Genomic DNA, 17,807 nt, shown 5'->3' on the forward strand with positions numbered 1-17,807 from the left:
GTTGAAAAATAGCAGATATGAGCATGGCGTTTTTTTCCCTGAATACATTAATTTATTCAAAAATATGTTAAAACTGCAATCCAAATTAAAATGACATAATGCATATTTTCATAAGTTTGCTTATGAATGTTCATACAATGTTCATGTCCGTTTTTGAAATAAAGCTGTTTTTAATTTTCATTGATGGCTGATTATTGCAGTGTTCGGACATATTATATACTGTTAATAATATCATAGTGTTATAATTGATTGTAATCGACCTAAATATGTTTAGACAATTTTCAATGAGGAGGTTAATTTAACAGAATAATAGTTTTTTTTTTTTTTTACAAATGTAATTTACACTGTTTATTAATGTTTTTACTCAACATTTGTGCAGTTTTTGGAAGATTTAAGATTTAATTTCTTTAAATAAATAAATATTTATTTAAATAGGCTTTTTACAAAAAACAGCATTTTATGTAAAATTCACTTTATAAAAGACCCATATTTCTAACTTTCATTCATGGGGATAACATGGATAATTTTACATGGTTTAGTGTAAACTTTTTGCCCATATTTTGTAAAAATGTAGTTTTAAAAGTAAAAAATGATCATTTTAGCTACTAGATGGCTATAGAGCTCCACTATATGGTATTTCAACGCATTCTCATCCCCAAATCGTCACTTTCCGTCACTTTCAACCATGCTTCAATATCCGACGCACAAAGCACCCTTTAGCGTCCATATGAGACGCTTCGGTTATGGGTAGGTTTAGGCGTCATGTAACTGACGCTTTCGAAAGTTCGTCAATATCCGACGCACAAAGCACCCTTAGCGTCAATATGAGACGCTTCGGTTATGGGTAGGTTTAGGTCTGTGGTAGGGTTATGCGTCTCATATGGACGCTAAAGGGTGCTTTGTGCGTCAGATATTGAAGAAATTTTGAAAGCGTCAGTATATGACGACTTGGGATGAGAACGGGCTGGCTATTTGACTAACTGAAAGATATCTTTTCACAAGATTTTCCAGTTGGATTCATATCTAAATATTATGAAATCACAATTCTAACAATAAAAATGTTTTTTTGTACTGAAATTTTAAAATAAAAATTATGACAAATAATGTTACATTATGATTAGAATCAAACCTGAAAAGGATAAAAGTTGAAATTTTAGAGTTTATCATTTATTTCAATCATCTTTTTTTCATATAATTGTACAAATGTGATCTACACTTCAGTTACTAACTGTAACAGAACAGATACAGTTAGATTATATATTGAGTACAAATACATGAGTACAAATACATGACATGAACATTAAAATGCAATGAATTGAACAGCATAAGTTAACAAATAAGCAAATAAAGCCAGCCACCTCCGTTTCTCATAACAAGCGCGGGTGAAGCTCCGGGTGTAGCGTTAGCTTCGTCCTCTGTCACTGGCCTGTAAATCGGGTTGGTCCGGTCGGCGATCCTTTATCGCTTTTTTTCTTCCAGCGAACGCCTTGTGAAAGGTTTTTATTTGTAAATCAATGACAGAATTTGGTTTAACTTCTGCCATTCTCTCTACGAAAATGGTCAGCCTAGCAAGGTTTTGACGGAGTCGGAGTGACGGTGTCGCCCGTGCACTCGCACTCGCAGTAGTGGCAAAGTGAGCGTTGAGTTGAATGGCAAACCATTTTTTAATGTGTTTTAACTTGCACGGATTAATTGTTCACCACAAGACTAGTAATATGCGCTAACAAAGTAAATAGGGTCAATTTTGATTTCAGTTGGACTTTAAAAGTAGGCCTTCCCTAATAACAATACTAATAATAATTTAATACATAAATTGGAAATGCTAAATACTCTTGATATTGATAGCTGATGCTTGTTTTGACAGTATTGCACATATTTCACACGTGTAGTGTTAACAGCCAAGTCGCAGCTCGACGTTCGGGCCGTATAGTGTGAGCACATAGAACACGAGCTTTGGCTTTACATCGCATGAGATCTACTCGTTCAGTGAGAACCTTGCTGAAATCGCATAGACATCGCACAGTGTTTGCCCGCCTTTGGATGTCTTGGAACTGGGCATATCCAGCGATGATGACTAAAACACGTGGAACTGGATGTGACCAGTGGTGACTGAAGACCAGTAAGCATCTCATCGTCCAGCTCATCACACAATGAATCCTAATCCAGTATTAAATCGGCTGAGCTTGAGTTTTCATTGTGCACCTCAGCCTCAGGAGTGTGGGTGGGGCTCCAATCAGTGTTGCCAGATGTACGATAATTATCGTATTTGTACGATAATTTTGACCTCTGTACGATGTACGATCAATAATGGAAAAAATCCTATAATGTACGATAATTTCAGAACTGTGTGACACTTAAAATGATGGTCGTTGTAATCATAGGGTTTCTCATTGATCTAGCTGTTGATTCTACGTCTACCGGGGTAAGAACGTATAGAGAGAGGGAGCGAGAGACCTTGTGTGTGTGTGCTAGTGTGCCTCACGAAGCGCATGTAAGGACCCAACCAATCAATTGTAAGAACCGAACCATCCTATCTGCCCTGTCAATCATCTTGTCACAGTTAAAATCCTCCATTCAATCTAATTTCATTTCCTACCGTTTTGGAGAGAAATGTAGTTGCATGTTCATCTGCCAGTCGGGGGTCTTTGTTTTTGTATGTGTTTGCAATTTGAATATAATGTTGCATTTAAAAGTTAATGGCTAAACGTATCTTTACAAAAGTTCACTCAGCTCGCTCTGCTACTCCGGTTATCTCTGTGTATATTTTAGGCAACGAAATATGTTATAAAACACCATACTAACTCTTTTTGTTTTCATTTAAAGAAATCTTAAACATTATAGCCACACAAATGTGGTTCAGGCAACGCGTATTGATTATATTCACTGCACATAACGTTTGCCTATTTATGAAAAAACAAAATATAAAACACAAACCTGCCTCTTTTCGTTTTAAATATAATATAAAAATATTAAACATTTTAATATGGTCCAGGCAATATGTGCATTTGTACTAAACAACAGATTTTGCAGTAAACAACATTACAGATCATCTTCGTTGTATTAAAATTTAAAATGACAAAACTCAACCCAGTCTCTTTTTGTTAAATTTCAGTTTTATCAATATTAGCTATTATAAAAGTATAAGTAAAAGGTATAAGAAGGTATACAAATAAAGCGAACAATTCAGTCAAACATACAAAGTCAGCGCTCTAGTCTAACCATACAACGGTAAAGTTAAATAGCTTATAAAGTTATGAAACTTCCCCTCAGCCAAAACGATTGCCCAGGGAACAAATTATAGATTCACGAGACCAAAAATCGCCCATTAGATATACACAAGACGAATTATATCTCATGTTTAACCACTACAGAGACGCCAGAGTCAGCGGCAAACGTCAGAACGACTAGCCGAGGAAAGGCTGTTCCAGGCGGGGTACATGAGCGCCGAGCGCCCGGTCATCGCTGGATCTCACAACTGGATAAAATTTTCATAAATCTTTAAATAAACCACAGATTTGAGCTTTAAACAACTACATTCTCGCCTGAAAAACTCTTAAAACTACATTTTGTGGTATGACGATTTATTTGAATGAATAATTAATGGAATAAAAATACTTTTTACCTTTTATTTGTTATATTTAATATATTTGTTTAAAATAGTGATTGAGATGTGTACACTCACTTGTAATCAATAGGGCATATGGGTAACACTTTACAATAAGGTCTCATTTGTTAACAAGTTAATGCATTAAATGACAATAACTAACCGTTTGTTTAATAAGAACGTTCATGTTCATGTTAGTTTAAAATGCATTAACTAATGTTAACATACAACTTTTGATCTAAAAACATATTAGCAAATGTTGATATTAACATTAGCTAAGATTAATAAATGCTGTATATGTATTTTTCATATTAACTATAATGTAGCTAATGTTAACAAATGAAACCTTATTGTAAAGTCTTACTGTAATATAGTTTTTACATGATTGTTACCCCAGATTAAATTGTTATAGCCATAAAATTTAAACTTTTCTTAAAAGATGGCATACCAATTTTTCAAAACCAACATATCAATTTTTGCCAGTCTTTACACAAATGATTACGTTGACACAGAAAATGAAACTGCACTCGTCAAGCAATTTCATGGGGTCTCTGAACTCCAGTTTGCCACAATCATCTAAAATGCATAGGCTAAACCTCATAAACCACTCATGTTTTTAAAATTTCATGCAAGTTTACAAGCATTTTATCCATGCAGAGCAATTAAATGCGTGTTGGAGTATAAGGCCAGGCTATTTACCTGCTGCCCCACGGTGGAGTTTCGCTTAATTACTCCAACGCTGACGAACGGCAGCTATTCTCACAGACGCTGTTGCATTGTTCAATTACGCTCCAAATTCTGTGCTCTTTGCTAGAGGCGTAAAACTTGAGGTTTTCATTAAATCAAATGAATACTGTGATTTTGCCAAAGCCACCCACATAAACAACCTCCCTGGCCCCTCAGGAAAGATTGCGGGGGGATTTAAAGGCTCATGCATGAGTAAGATGGATTTGGGGATTTTCTTCATAGATACAGACGAAGAAAAGAGTTTGGCGATTTGTTACTTGTACATGCTTTTCAATCATGGATAAGAAGGCGAGTGTGTATTATGACAGTGCAGACAGCTGAGATTACAGTGGAGATTACACTGCTTGCCAAATCACACTAAATAAGCACAGTTATAGGAAGAGAATAAAAAATGTAGGCACTGTTGAACCAAAAATTACGACGTTACAACCCAAATATGTTTATATGTATATGTTTCACCAGCACTTAGCAGCTCTGTATGAAAAATACCTACTAAAACACATTATTTTTTACTTTGTTTGTTCTCCCAACAATGAAGATGAATGTGTTATACACTCACTGGCCACTTTATTAGGTACACCTGTTCAACTGCACATTAACTCAGATATATATAAAAGTACATAAAAGTAAGGTTATAAAGTGTTTCATGAGTTATTATTAATATTCAATCATGTTACACCCTATACATGTTCAATGAGCTAAAATGGTTTGCGAATGCTGTTTCATGTTGATTTTAATGGTGGTGTTTTGACAGGCCTTCTGCAGTGTGATCTAAGATCTACGCTTTACCGTGAGTAACCTGTGACCATTAACCCCACTTTCCATGTTACACGCTGACAGAAGAAAAGCTTTTGTTTGATCTGTTCATGAATGATTTATGTTGTTTTTTAACAATATCATGTGGGCTGTTAGTCAGGGTTTATTTTCTTGAGACCAGATTTACCATTAAGCCTCCTCTGGAGAACATAACCCACTTTTAAAATGGATTACTGAATTATTTAGCATGTTGGTCATGTGACACTTGTTTCCAACAGTTCTGAAATATGAATGCACACTTTTGATATGCAACATAATAATATTTACAATGATTTTTTTTTTTTTTTATTACAGCCAGTGTTGTGTGTAACGCGTTACAAAGTAACGCGTTACAGTAACGTAACTACTTTTTCGGGTAAAAAGTAGTGTAACGCGTTACTACTAAAAATTTGGTAACGAAACGTAGTTCCTTTTTCAATTCGGCGCAACGTTACTTTTCCCATGGATATATTTCACAGCGACATGCCTCAGCTGCGCGCTTGAGAGAAGAGAACTGTTGAGAACTGAAGAAAACGATTTAGTTTCATATTTATGTTTAAATTAAATAAAATAAACATTTTGTGTGGAGACATGATTTTGACCACTTTATTAAGTTTGTTTTTGTAGAAAACCTGTATTTAAAGTGAATTTCGTTTTGTATTAATTGTATCTTAATTTTAATCAATGTTTTATCAACCAATTGCCTGAATTTAATAAGAAGTAAATTAAAGAAAACTATTTAGTTTCATATTTATGTTTAAATAAAATAAATAAATAAATAAATAATTTAATCTATGTTGATTATATGAAAAGTGAAAAGCATGAGTAAGATCATAATTTTGTGCAATATATCGGGAGATAAATGGAGTGGGCAGACAAGATTTAGACCACTTTATTAAGTTTGTTTTTGTAGAAAGACTTTCTTTAAAACGAATTTCGTTTTGTATTAATTGTATCTTAATTTTAATCAATGTTTTACCAACCAATTAATTGCCTGAATTTAATAAATAAGTATGGCATGCAAAATAATCATGACGGCACCAGCGCGTGAACTGGAGCTCGTCTCCATACTGTAAATGAACCGAACCTCAGATAAGCTATACTTGTCTCACAGACCTGAGAAATATATAGAAAGCTTGAATATGTGTACTTTTAAACAAAATATATTTTTTTCTCTCAAAATCTCTTTTTTTTCTCCTACTCCCTTGATAGAGTGAGTCGTATGTCTGAAAACTATAAGCTTATGTCTTCTATATCATTTTGTCCTATGCTATCAAGACGCGATTCGCACCGGTGTTAGAGAGCAGGAGCGCTTTATTGGCTGTTGCCGAAATTTAAAGTTCGGTGGATAGGGGGAGCGGAGTGGAGAGAAGTGGCGCGGACGCGCTGCTCATCGCGGAGTGTCGCACTCTACCCCATGATGCAGAGCCGGCTGAGAATAAAAGTTGCCGCACACAGCAGCGCCAATGAGAAGGACTTTTTTTCTTTCGAAATTGATACTATTTTTTTTATAATAAAGAGCACAAAATAATTACCTGTTATGTCCTCCATTGTATAACTTTGTCTACATATTTAGGAACAGATATTGGGTTCTGCCCAAAGTCAAGCAACATAAAAGTAACGTAAAAGTAACGAGTAACGTAAAAAGTTACTTTCCAAACGGGGTAACTAAGTAAAGTAACGGATTACTTTTTTAAAAAAGTAACGAGTAACGAGCAAACACTACTTTTTAAAAGTAACTTCCCCAACACTGATTACAGCCAAAGTCATTTATTTTCTGAATCAAGGATCCCATTCAACAGCATTTAAACCGATAGTTTATAAAAAAAAAAAAAAAAAAAAACATAATTTAGAATACTCAAAAACATGACTCTCTCTCTCTCTCTCTCTCTCTCTCTCTCTCTCTCTCTCTTTTTTTTTTTACAAAAAAAATATGACTATTTATTTAACAAAAAGGTTGAGGGGGGAAATGTTTTATCAGTGGGGAAAAAGAGTAAATAAAGCGTTTAAAAAGTATTTTACTTTGAAGCAATTCAGATTAATGGACCCCGTTCTCCAAATGAATCAGGCTTCATACACATAGTGCGTCCCAATTCGCATACTATCCGTCCTAAATAGTATTCGAAAATAGAATTAGTACGTCCAAAATCGTAGTATGTTGAAATGAGTGTTCCAAAGATACCCGGATGGTCTACTATTTCCGGTAAAAATCCGAAGTGCAGATCGATGCGCACTATAACGGCTAATATTGCCCATAACCCATCGCGCGATTCGGTTAGAACTACAAACACGAGTGAAAAGTGTTAAAAAAAACTACAGACATGGAGGACGCGCGAGTCCGGCGGTTATGTAGAGAGGTTTAGATAAAGGGGTTTGAGTGATTAATTATCAGTATCTAACCTGACGAAAATGTATTTATTCAACGTTGTCCACATTATATTGCATCTGCAGCAGCATTGTGAACTTTTGTAACGATACTTTTAGCCATTAACTTTTAAATGCATCATTATATTCAAATTGCAAACACAAGAGTCTCCACATGAAAGACCCACGACTGGCAGATCAACGTGCAACTACATTTCTCTCTGAAATGATAAGAAATTAAATTAGATTGAATGGAGGATTTTAACTGTGACAAGATGATTGACAAGGCAGTTTACGGTGACAGGACGCTCGCGACCGATCTGTCCGTATGTCCCAAAGCGTGCCTACTTTTGCTACACACTCAAAAGTATGTACTTTTACATACTTTTAGGGCGTAGTAGTATAAGTAGGCGAATAGGCACGCAGCATATTTTAGGTGAGTGCGTGTTTCATTACTAGTTTGCGTGGCTGTAAAACTGTTCTCAATTCTCAGTCTAGCCAATATAAAAGTGTACATGAATAGGGAGGCGCGAGTAGAGCTGAACTATGAAGCCGTATTATTATTCACTTCATTTTTAACGTAAGAGCGGGTGCGACGTACCGTTTTTAATTCGAATGTTCGAGGCTTCCGGTGACAGTCGCTTCCCGTAATTTTAGCTGTTCAAAAACAGTCCGTTATGCTTGACATTGCAAACTGATATTTGCTATCATATATGTTTTACTTTTTTTGTTATAAAAACACACTTTGCTTTTCTTCTAGTTATTTACAGTATAGCAGCTAATGAATCGGTATTCTCACACATCCACAGGAAATAACTTACTCAATTGAAAAATCAGGTTAATATCTCTACATGATTTTTAGCTTTACATATTTTAGCTGTTGAATTATTACAAAAATAATGCACACTGGAGGTGTAACTATTCACACCGTGTCCGCATTACCACCTCAGGTGTGCATTATTTTCTAATAATTCAACGCCCCATCATCAATTATTCCTTACTTGCAGCCTACCTTGTAAAGTGGATTACTAAACTGTTTGTGGTAGTTCAATAAAGCCATATGAAACAGAAATCTGGCACTGAATATGAAGAAGTTTCACCAAAGTGAAAATTATGTAATTATTGAATAAATGCGTTTTTTTCTGTAGATGTTTGAATAACATTTTTTGTATAGTGACCACAGATAAATGAATCAAGAAGTGAATTAATCAATCAATACATTTTTGGGTGAACTATACCTTTAGCCTATATTTATGCAAGAAACATCTCTTAAAACTCAGCAGAGATTCTGAGAAACTTTTTAATAGAGTGTTTCAGGGCCAAGAAGCCATTTTGCTTCCACAAAGCAGACATTTGTGTAAAGAAGATGGTTTTTAAAACATCTTTCAGACAGCAGGAAATATGAAATAAACGAAATAAGTCAATACAATGGACGTCCACTGCTTTATTTTCCACTCACAAATCACCTGCTAATGGATTGTGTTTTGGTGTAAAAGAGGATGTCCTTGTTTTGGGATCTGGTTTGTAGAGGGTTTCCCCAGGCCCTCATCAGCACCAGCAGGACATGAATTGGTTACCTGCTGTTTCTTGTCAGCGGCTGAGCTGTGTTAAAGAGGTCTAAAGTGATGAACGATTCCACACTGGCTAGTAAAAGCAATCTTTCTCATCCAGCGCTTATTAAACTGGGAGGCCGGCATGTTTGTCTCCTGGGTAAAACTGACTCTCCAGGAAAATGCAGTTCATTGAGACTCGTGTGCCATCAGTTGAAATGTGGGACTTCTGGCTCTCCTCGGGAAATATTGATAAGCAATAATTTGGACATTTGAATAGTTAATCAGTGGATCTTCTAATGAATTTGATTATATAATTAGATTTTCTATTCGATTTTAGATCAATTGAAAACATGAAAAATTTCATGTCGCACTTTATTTGGTAGTTTATGCCCAGGAGTTTATCTCCCTTGGATAATTTTTTTTTTCCAATTAGGATTTTCAAGGGATTCAAAAAATGTAATTAAATTAATTACAAGATACACCAATTAATTAGTAAAATGTCCAATTTATTGCTATTTATTAGCCATGACTTAGATAATTATACAAAATGAATGCCATTGCATTCGATTTATTATAGAAATAGTACACACACACGCACACACACACACACATGCACACACGCACACACACACACACACAGAAGTTTGTGCATATCACCTCAAACCAATTTTCATGATAATAATATATGATTTCTTTAAGCATCGTCAAATATATTAAGGCATTTATGATGGGAAAAATACACTCACCTAAAGGATTATTAGGAACACCATACTAATACTGTGTTTGACCCCCTTTCGCCTTCAGAACTGCCTTAATTCTATGTGGCAATGATTCAACATGGTGCTGAAAGCATTCTTTAGAAATGTTGGCCCATATTGATATGATAGCATCTTGCAGTTGATGGAGATTTGTGGGATGCACATCCAGGGCACGAAGCTCCCGTTCCACCACATCCCAAAGATGCTCTATTGGGTTGAGATCTGGTGACTGTGGGGGCCATTTTAGTACAGTGAACTCATTGTCATGTTCAAGAAACCAATTTGAAAGGATTCGAGCTTTGTGACATGGTGCATTATCCTGCTGGAAGTAGCCATCAGAGGATGGGTACATGGTGGTCATAAAGGGATGGACATGGTCAGAAACAATGCTTAGGTAGGCCGTGGCATTTAAACGATGCCCAATTGGCACTAAGGGGCCTAAAGTGTGCCAAGAAAACATCCCCCACACCATTACACCACCACCACCAGCCTGCACAGTGGTAACAAGGCATGATGGATCCATGTTCTCATTCTGTTTACGCCAAATTCTAACTCTACCATCTGAATGTCTCAACAGAAATCGAGACTAATCAGACCAGGCAACTTTTTTCCAGTCTTCAACTGTCCAATTTTGGTGAGCTCGTGCAAATTGTAGCCTCTTTTTCCTATTTGTAGTGGAGATGAGTGGTACCCGGTGGGGTCTTCTGCTGTTGTAGCCCATCCGCCTCAAGGTTGTGCGTGTTGTGGCTTCACAAATGCTTTGCTGCATACCTCGGTTGTAACGAGTGGTTATTTCAGTCAAAGTTGCTCTTCTATCAGCTTGAATCAGTCGGCCCATTCTCCTCTGACCTCTAGCATCAACAAGGCATTTTCGCCCACAGGACTGCCGCATACTGGATGTTTTTCCCTTTTCACACCATTCTTTGTAAACCCTAGAAATGGTTGTGCGTGAAAATCCCAGTAACTGAGCAGATTGTGAAATACTCAGACCGGCCCGTCTGGCACCAACAACCATGCCACGCTCAAAATTGCTTAAATCACTTTTCTTTCCCATTCTGACATTCAGTTTGGAGTTCAGGAGATTGTCTTGACCAGGACCACACCCCTAAATGCATTGAAGCAACTGCCATGTGATTGGTTGATTAGATAATTGCATTAATGAGAAATTGAACAGGTGTTCCTAATAATCCTTTAGGTGAGTGTAGTTTATCAAATGCAGTGAAAGTCATACTGTAGCCTACTCTTTCCCGCCAGTTGAAAAAAATATATATTTTTTTATTAAGTTGCCAGTCACCGGCAGCATTTTTATATATATAATTTTCACAAAAATTCATGGCTCCAAGAATATTTTGTTGTATATGAACGTGCAATATATCAAATGATAGAACATTTCAAAACTTTTTATACAAGCTGCATGCATTCATTTTATCAACACTTTAATGTGGGGAAGCCTCATGTGTACCATATAACATTGAAAACATGGATTGCTGGAAATGATCAACAAATGACGGAAAATTCCATCAATGGGGAAAGAACTAAATAAAACCGTAAAGCTACACATACTTTTAAGGGCCACTTTTTGAATCTTTTGTTTCAGCAGCAATCCAGTTAAAATTCAAAAAGTTCGCTCGGTTTGCTTTCGCTGAACCTAATTGGCCAAAAACCTCTAAGAACAGAATTCAGCTCGGGATGCTCGAGGAATGCGTTCGCTTTCTCTGTCCCCATCCCTCTCCTAAGACACTTTTGGCTCGGCTCTATGCTATCTAACAATACTCGAAGAACTAAATTACCTTGTTACAGTTGTGAGCAATGGGGTTGCCGGTGGAGCGCTGCCAGCAAACTAACTAGCTAATAAATAGGAAAGGGACCTGCCAACGTTCTGATGGGGACCTTAAAACAGGTTTTCTTGATTAATTATGCTAATACATTACGCTGTAGTTAACTGTCATGCCGATGATCAGACGTGCTATTCACGTTGATAGCAGTTTAATTAAATGAACACTTGAGGAGGATCTCCAGTCCAAACAGCAGCTGGGTCACAGTTATAGATGCGTTTTCTACCCCAACGGTGATACATTTTTGAGTTGGATACGGATACCTGGAGGAAGTGTCAATGTGTAATTTTATCCAGGCGTATGTAATCTGTATTACCATGCTAATCTTGAAAGATGGTGGTTATTATTATTTTGTACGGTTTTGCATAATTTCCTAATAGATGATCCTATGGCGGCAGTAATATGACATCTGCTGCTATAGATCACGCTCTGCTATCATGGACGTGTGCGGCTTATTGATAATTTAAGACAAGGAATAATTCATTCCTGCCTTATAAAAGTCTGAGTATGTCACATGATTGTATTATGAATAAATGAAATCCATATCTTACAGGGAGTTTGTGTTTGTAACCATTTTAGATTAAAGCCGCATGAAATATTAAGTCTTGTAAGTATTAAGGAAGCATGCTTTTCCTGGACGTGTAATGTCCTGAGTCTCTATTCACGGACAATCTGATGCATGATCCTGTGGGGAGGGGGATGTTGACTGTTGTGTGGCCATTACTGAGAATTATTTTCATCTGATTGTATATTATACAATATGGATAAAAAAGAAAGCATGTAAATGATAGCGACTATAGCTAAATGGTTTATGATTGTTTTCATCAGATTTCATCATTATTATTGTGTACTATGGTGCGATGATGGATAACTATTCATTGATGTCTTGATCTGGAGGCAGTCATATGCAAAGGACAAATTTGGATGAAAACTGATCTGGAGGCAGTCATATGCAAATTTGGACAAGCAAATTTTGTTTTCTCTGCGTTTCTCCTCTATGGAGCCCCTAAATGGACATGGTGAGGGGAAAATATGAGATGGGAGGAAAAAATAGATTTGAGTGTTTTTGCGTTCCCTGGCAAAACTTTTGCGTTCCCTCAAACTTTTAGAACACAGGCGGAAATCACTGGGGGGTCATAGGGGTCCAGATCTACCCTATCTGAGGGTTGTCCCCCCCTAAAAATATCATTAAAAACCACGCTGTGTATTGTAAATAATATAATGGTATATACTTAAAATAATTGGGTAAGTAAAACAATACAAATGCAAAGGGGGCATTTAAAAAAAAGCGTTTTAAGTTTTAAGTCCCCCCCTCCCTTGGCCTCACAGTGCTTTGGTCCACCGCCGGCTTTCCCGTGTTGCCAAGTCTGCAGTTTTCCCCTGGAATTGGGATGCTTTTACACTGGTTTGTAAACCACGGTTTGAAGCGACACCAATAACGCAATATTTATGATGTAAAGTGACAGATCAGTGGGCTTGCTGTTCCAGACAAAACCTAAAATACTATGTGCAAGATCATATAAAAATGATAATACGATTGTGTGTTGAACCTATGAACCTAGCTCATATTTAAACAACTATCGCTTTGTGTTGTTGGCCACTGTACACATATCCTTACAAGTACAATTTTGGCTGTATTATTTGTGTCCCCTTTTGTTATTTTATGTTTTATTGTCCCTCCCAAACTGTTAGATGAAATTTACACCCATGTTTTAGGAGGACTCAGAAGTTTTGCGAGCGAATGCGAAGTTTCTCGGGGGTATGCAACATCATCACTTAAAAATAAAGGGTTACACTTTATATACTGTAAAACTTCAAATAATAGCCGAGTCCCAAATAGACGCCTGTCTCTTTTACACGCCTGGTGTGGCTACAGATTTGGATAAATAAAGGCCGGGTCTGTTTTTTAGTTTCGGGTTGTATTTAATCTTCTAAAACCCGTCAGATCGTCTGTTTAAGCCAGTTCTATGGAGCAGATTGCGCACGCAAGAGAGCCCTGCACATCTGGGCGGGAGCTGTTAACGCAAGCAAGACAGGCAGAGTTAGCGGAGGCCGGAGAGGGAGAAGTGGAGGAGAGCGACGAGGAGGAGGAATTCGCCAATGAACTTGTAGTTGAGGGTCGCGCACACCGTACGAGAAGCGCAGTGCCGCGTCGCGTCTATGACAACTCGAGGTATCGCACACCTGTGACCTGACGCGCACTTTGTCAGTTTATGGCCAGCAATATAGTTATGTTTAAGGATATTATGGAATTAAGATCATGTCTGTACTATGTTATGATTGTACTGTACAATTAAATAGAATCGTTGCTTAGTCTGCAGTCTGAATTCACTTTACCTCAGAGCGTCCGTTAACTGAATGAATTGAGAATATCACCTGAAAATCCGATAACATCAGCAATTTTCATTCAGGCAGCTGATTTCTGTTAATGAATGTAAAACTGAATGTATATTGCAGCACAGGGTGAAGTCAGTATATACATTAACGACGATTTGAGGCAATGTACACTCATAGAGAATAATGTGTTCGAATTTTAAAGACGTGGCATTGCGCTTCTCGTCTGGTGTGCGACCCCCTTTAGACATACGGAAATATAGTATAGGCTAATTCTGACATTAACTGATTTGTTAAACACAAACACAGATATGATAACCTCCTACTGTCATGCTCATCTCAACACTAAATTAAAGGCCTGTCTCATATAGACGCCTGTCTCAAATACAAGCGGCGATTTGGGAAAATAAAATCCCGGGCTATTATTTGAAGTTTTACGGTATTTACACTTTACACCTTCTGTGCTGCAGGTGTGTGTTTTCCCCCCTACTTGTTACTTGTGCACTTTTTATTAGAAAATATTTATTATTTTTTCATGGTTTTTATGTAGGATATAAAAAAATGTTTGACAGCACTTCCATTATCTAATTATTCTTAAAGGGATTGTTTGGAGTAAAATCAACCTAGGGTCCTTTGCACCATGACCTCGAGCCAAGGATGTAGTGTAACGACGAAGTGTTTTTCCGAAGTGTTGACAACTTAATGTTAACTAATAATTGTTGCAAACTGGTACTACCAACAAAATATTAGTGCATTCGTCGTTACACTACATCCTTATTCATCGCTTTCTGCCAGGACTTTTACGTGCTTTTCCCAAACCACTGAAGTGACCTCGACGTACGGGTTAGCGGTAGCATCAGGCAACTGTTATTTAAATAAACTCCTGATGTACTTACAAACTTTCCAATGCCTCGTTTTATGAGTACAAAACCTATTTGTACTACTGTAGAAGTTTGGTACCATTCTGGGCATTATTAGTGGGGTAATTTACGAGATACATCATAGGATCCATACGCGCCTGCACTAAGCAATTTGGCTGATATCTCTAAATAAGCTCTAACTTTAATAATGTTCGACCGAGGGAAAAAAGGCTTCTGGGGGGGTGTTTGGCTCGAGGTCATGGTGCAAAGGACCCTAGGTTGATTTTACTCTGAACCATCCCTTTAAGAATTCAAACTTCAACTTTTGAGAAATATCATGAGCTTGTGTTGTACATGAGACAGATGATTTTTGAAGTTTTCAACACTTTAATTAAATTTTTATTAACATTTTCATAAAAGTGTTGAAAATCTATACAGCTGTCTGAAGTAAAACACTTAAGTACATTGATTATGTGACATTTTTTAGACCCGATGAGCTGTAGAAATATCATGAGCTTGTGTTGTTCATTTAAACCTTCCTTTTGTGTCCTTGATATTTTAATAACCATTTCTTTCAGACAGCTGTATAGATTTTTGAAGTTTTCAACACTTTTATGAAAATGTTAATAAAATGTTCATAAAAGGGTTGAAAAATTCAAAAAATTATACAGCTGTCTGAAAGAAATGGTTATTAAAATATCAAGGACACAAAAGGAAGGTTTAAATGAACAACACAAGCTCATGATATTTCTCACATCATCACATAATCAATGTACTAAAGTGTTGTGATCTCTTGTCCTCTTAAGAGACTTTGAGACTTGAATATTTATTTCTAGAAAGTTCATTCTAATATTCATAACTTTTTGGACGTCTGACAATAGATTAGCATAGAAAATAGGAATGCAAGGTTAACATGGTTGAATACATGAAAACTGAATCTACGTCCCTCACTGTACTTGACTGCTTCACCATACAAATCAATAAACACTCTCTCATACCTTTGACTGTTTGACTGGTGGAACGCAGTAGATCAACAACACCACTGAATCTCATAAATAATCCGCATGAGTCATGTTTCTTCACGTCTGTCCCTTTTGGGGAATTAACTTTTCGCCTCGGTCCTTGACACACGCATTTACTGGTCTGCAAAATTAATTTAGTGTGGACCACAACTTGTCAATTGGTTGTTGGAAGACAAAGGTGTCCCCAGAAGTGTGCTAAATCTGGCAAAGGCATTCTTTGGGAATTTCCTCAAAGTTAAAATGGATCTCATGACAAAACGAGGTGGCGATTTGTACAAAAATGGGATTTTTTGAAAAAAGTAAGCATGAAGGTCAACCCCTAACCTTAACCACCTGTGGGGCGTAAGAAGTTAGCATGGATATGTTCACATGAGACTGTACAAATGCATACAGTTTAGCCACCTGTTTGCAAAAATGTAAAATAGTTACAAATTCCCATGAGAGATGTTGAATGATTCACAAATAAAGCAAATACAATTTGGTAACATTTACATAAAGTTCATTAGTTAACATAATGCCTTTTTGGTTTTGGGGTTAGTCGCATTTTTGTTTTGTTATTCTTATCTATGGTGATTCCCTGTAGATTGTCATTACAGTATTTTTGGTTACACTTTATTTTACGGTGTCCTTGTTACATATGTTACATGTACTCACCATATAAATCACAGTAAATTATGCATAATTACAAGCAACGAACCCTCAACCAAACTAGTCCTACCTTAACCATATAGTAAGTACATGTTGTTAATATTACTTGGTACTTAAATGTATAATTACACTGAAAAGTACTGAGTAATATTAATTAACTACACTTACTATAGAATTACGGTTAAAGTTAGGTTATGGTTGAGGGTTTGTTACTTGTAATTGTTTATCATGTACTGTTATTACTATGTAGTAATGTGTAACTACGTCCCCTTAAATTAAAGCATTACTGTATTTTTTTTAAGCAGCTAAGTTAAAGATAGTATAACAGATTATTCCATGATATACGTAAAAACTACAGTTTAAATAATCTATGATATATCTGGACCAAATGTCCCCTTAAGGATAGAAAAAAAATCACTTGCATTTACATTTTAAGGACTAGCCAACTACCCATGTGAGAAAAAAAAAAAAAAAGTAATAAAGATAAGTAATGCCACAATGAAAATGTAGAAATGCTGAAAGGTTTGTGAGGGTTTGGTTTAGGAAATAGAACATGACGTGCGTGTGTTCGCATCATTAGTTCAATATAAAAACAATTTAAGTCATTGGAACTTTCCTACCATAATAGAATGACAAGTGTGTGTGCATGTGTGAGAGAAAGAGAAAGAAAGAGAGACAGAGGGATAGACTTTGCAATACAATATATTCTACCGATGCAGTGCTACAGTGTGTGCATGTGCAAAACAAATCTCAAAATCATAAAAATATTACAATTTACCATCAGACATCCCAGTTAAACACTATAGTCTATCTTCACATATTGACAAGTACGCACTCACACATAATTTCGATAAAAGTTTTTCACCTCATCAGCCATTCTACAGATCTCCAAAATGTCCAATTTAGCTTGTCCAGCTACAATTCGCCACTGTTCTCTGTGTTTTCAAATACTTGTATTCCAAGTATTCTGCAATATTCTTGGAACATTCAGCAAAAAAAAAAAGTCAAGACAAATATTACAGGTTGATAAAACAGCCATATTGAGAAATAAACATATTGGCAACACACCGCGCAATATTCTCAACGGCAAATGTCCAGAACAGTTTGGAAGGGGACCTTTATACGAGTGCCTTCAAGAACGAGCAAGACAGTCAGAAACCATAATATATTCTATATATATATATATATATATATATAGAGAGAGAGAGAGAGAGAGAGAGAGAGAGAGAGAGAGAGAGAGAGAGAGAGAGTGTGTTTGGGGCGGTGAAATCATGAATTGATGTTGAC

This window comes from Abramis brama (assembly GCF_963993115.1).
Source record: "Abramis brama genome assembly, chromosome: 6".
Taxonomy (NCBI): domain Eukaryota; kingdom Metazoa; phylum Chordata; class Actinopteri; order Cypriniformes; family Leuciscidae; genus Abramis; species Abramis brama.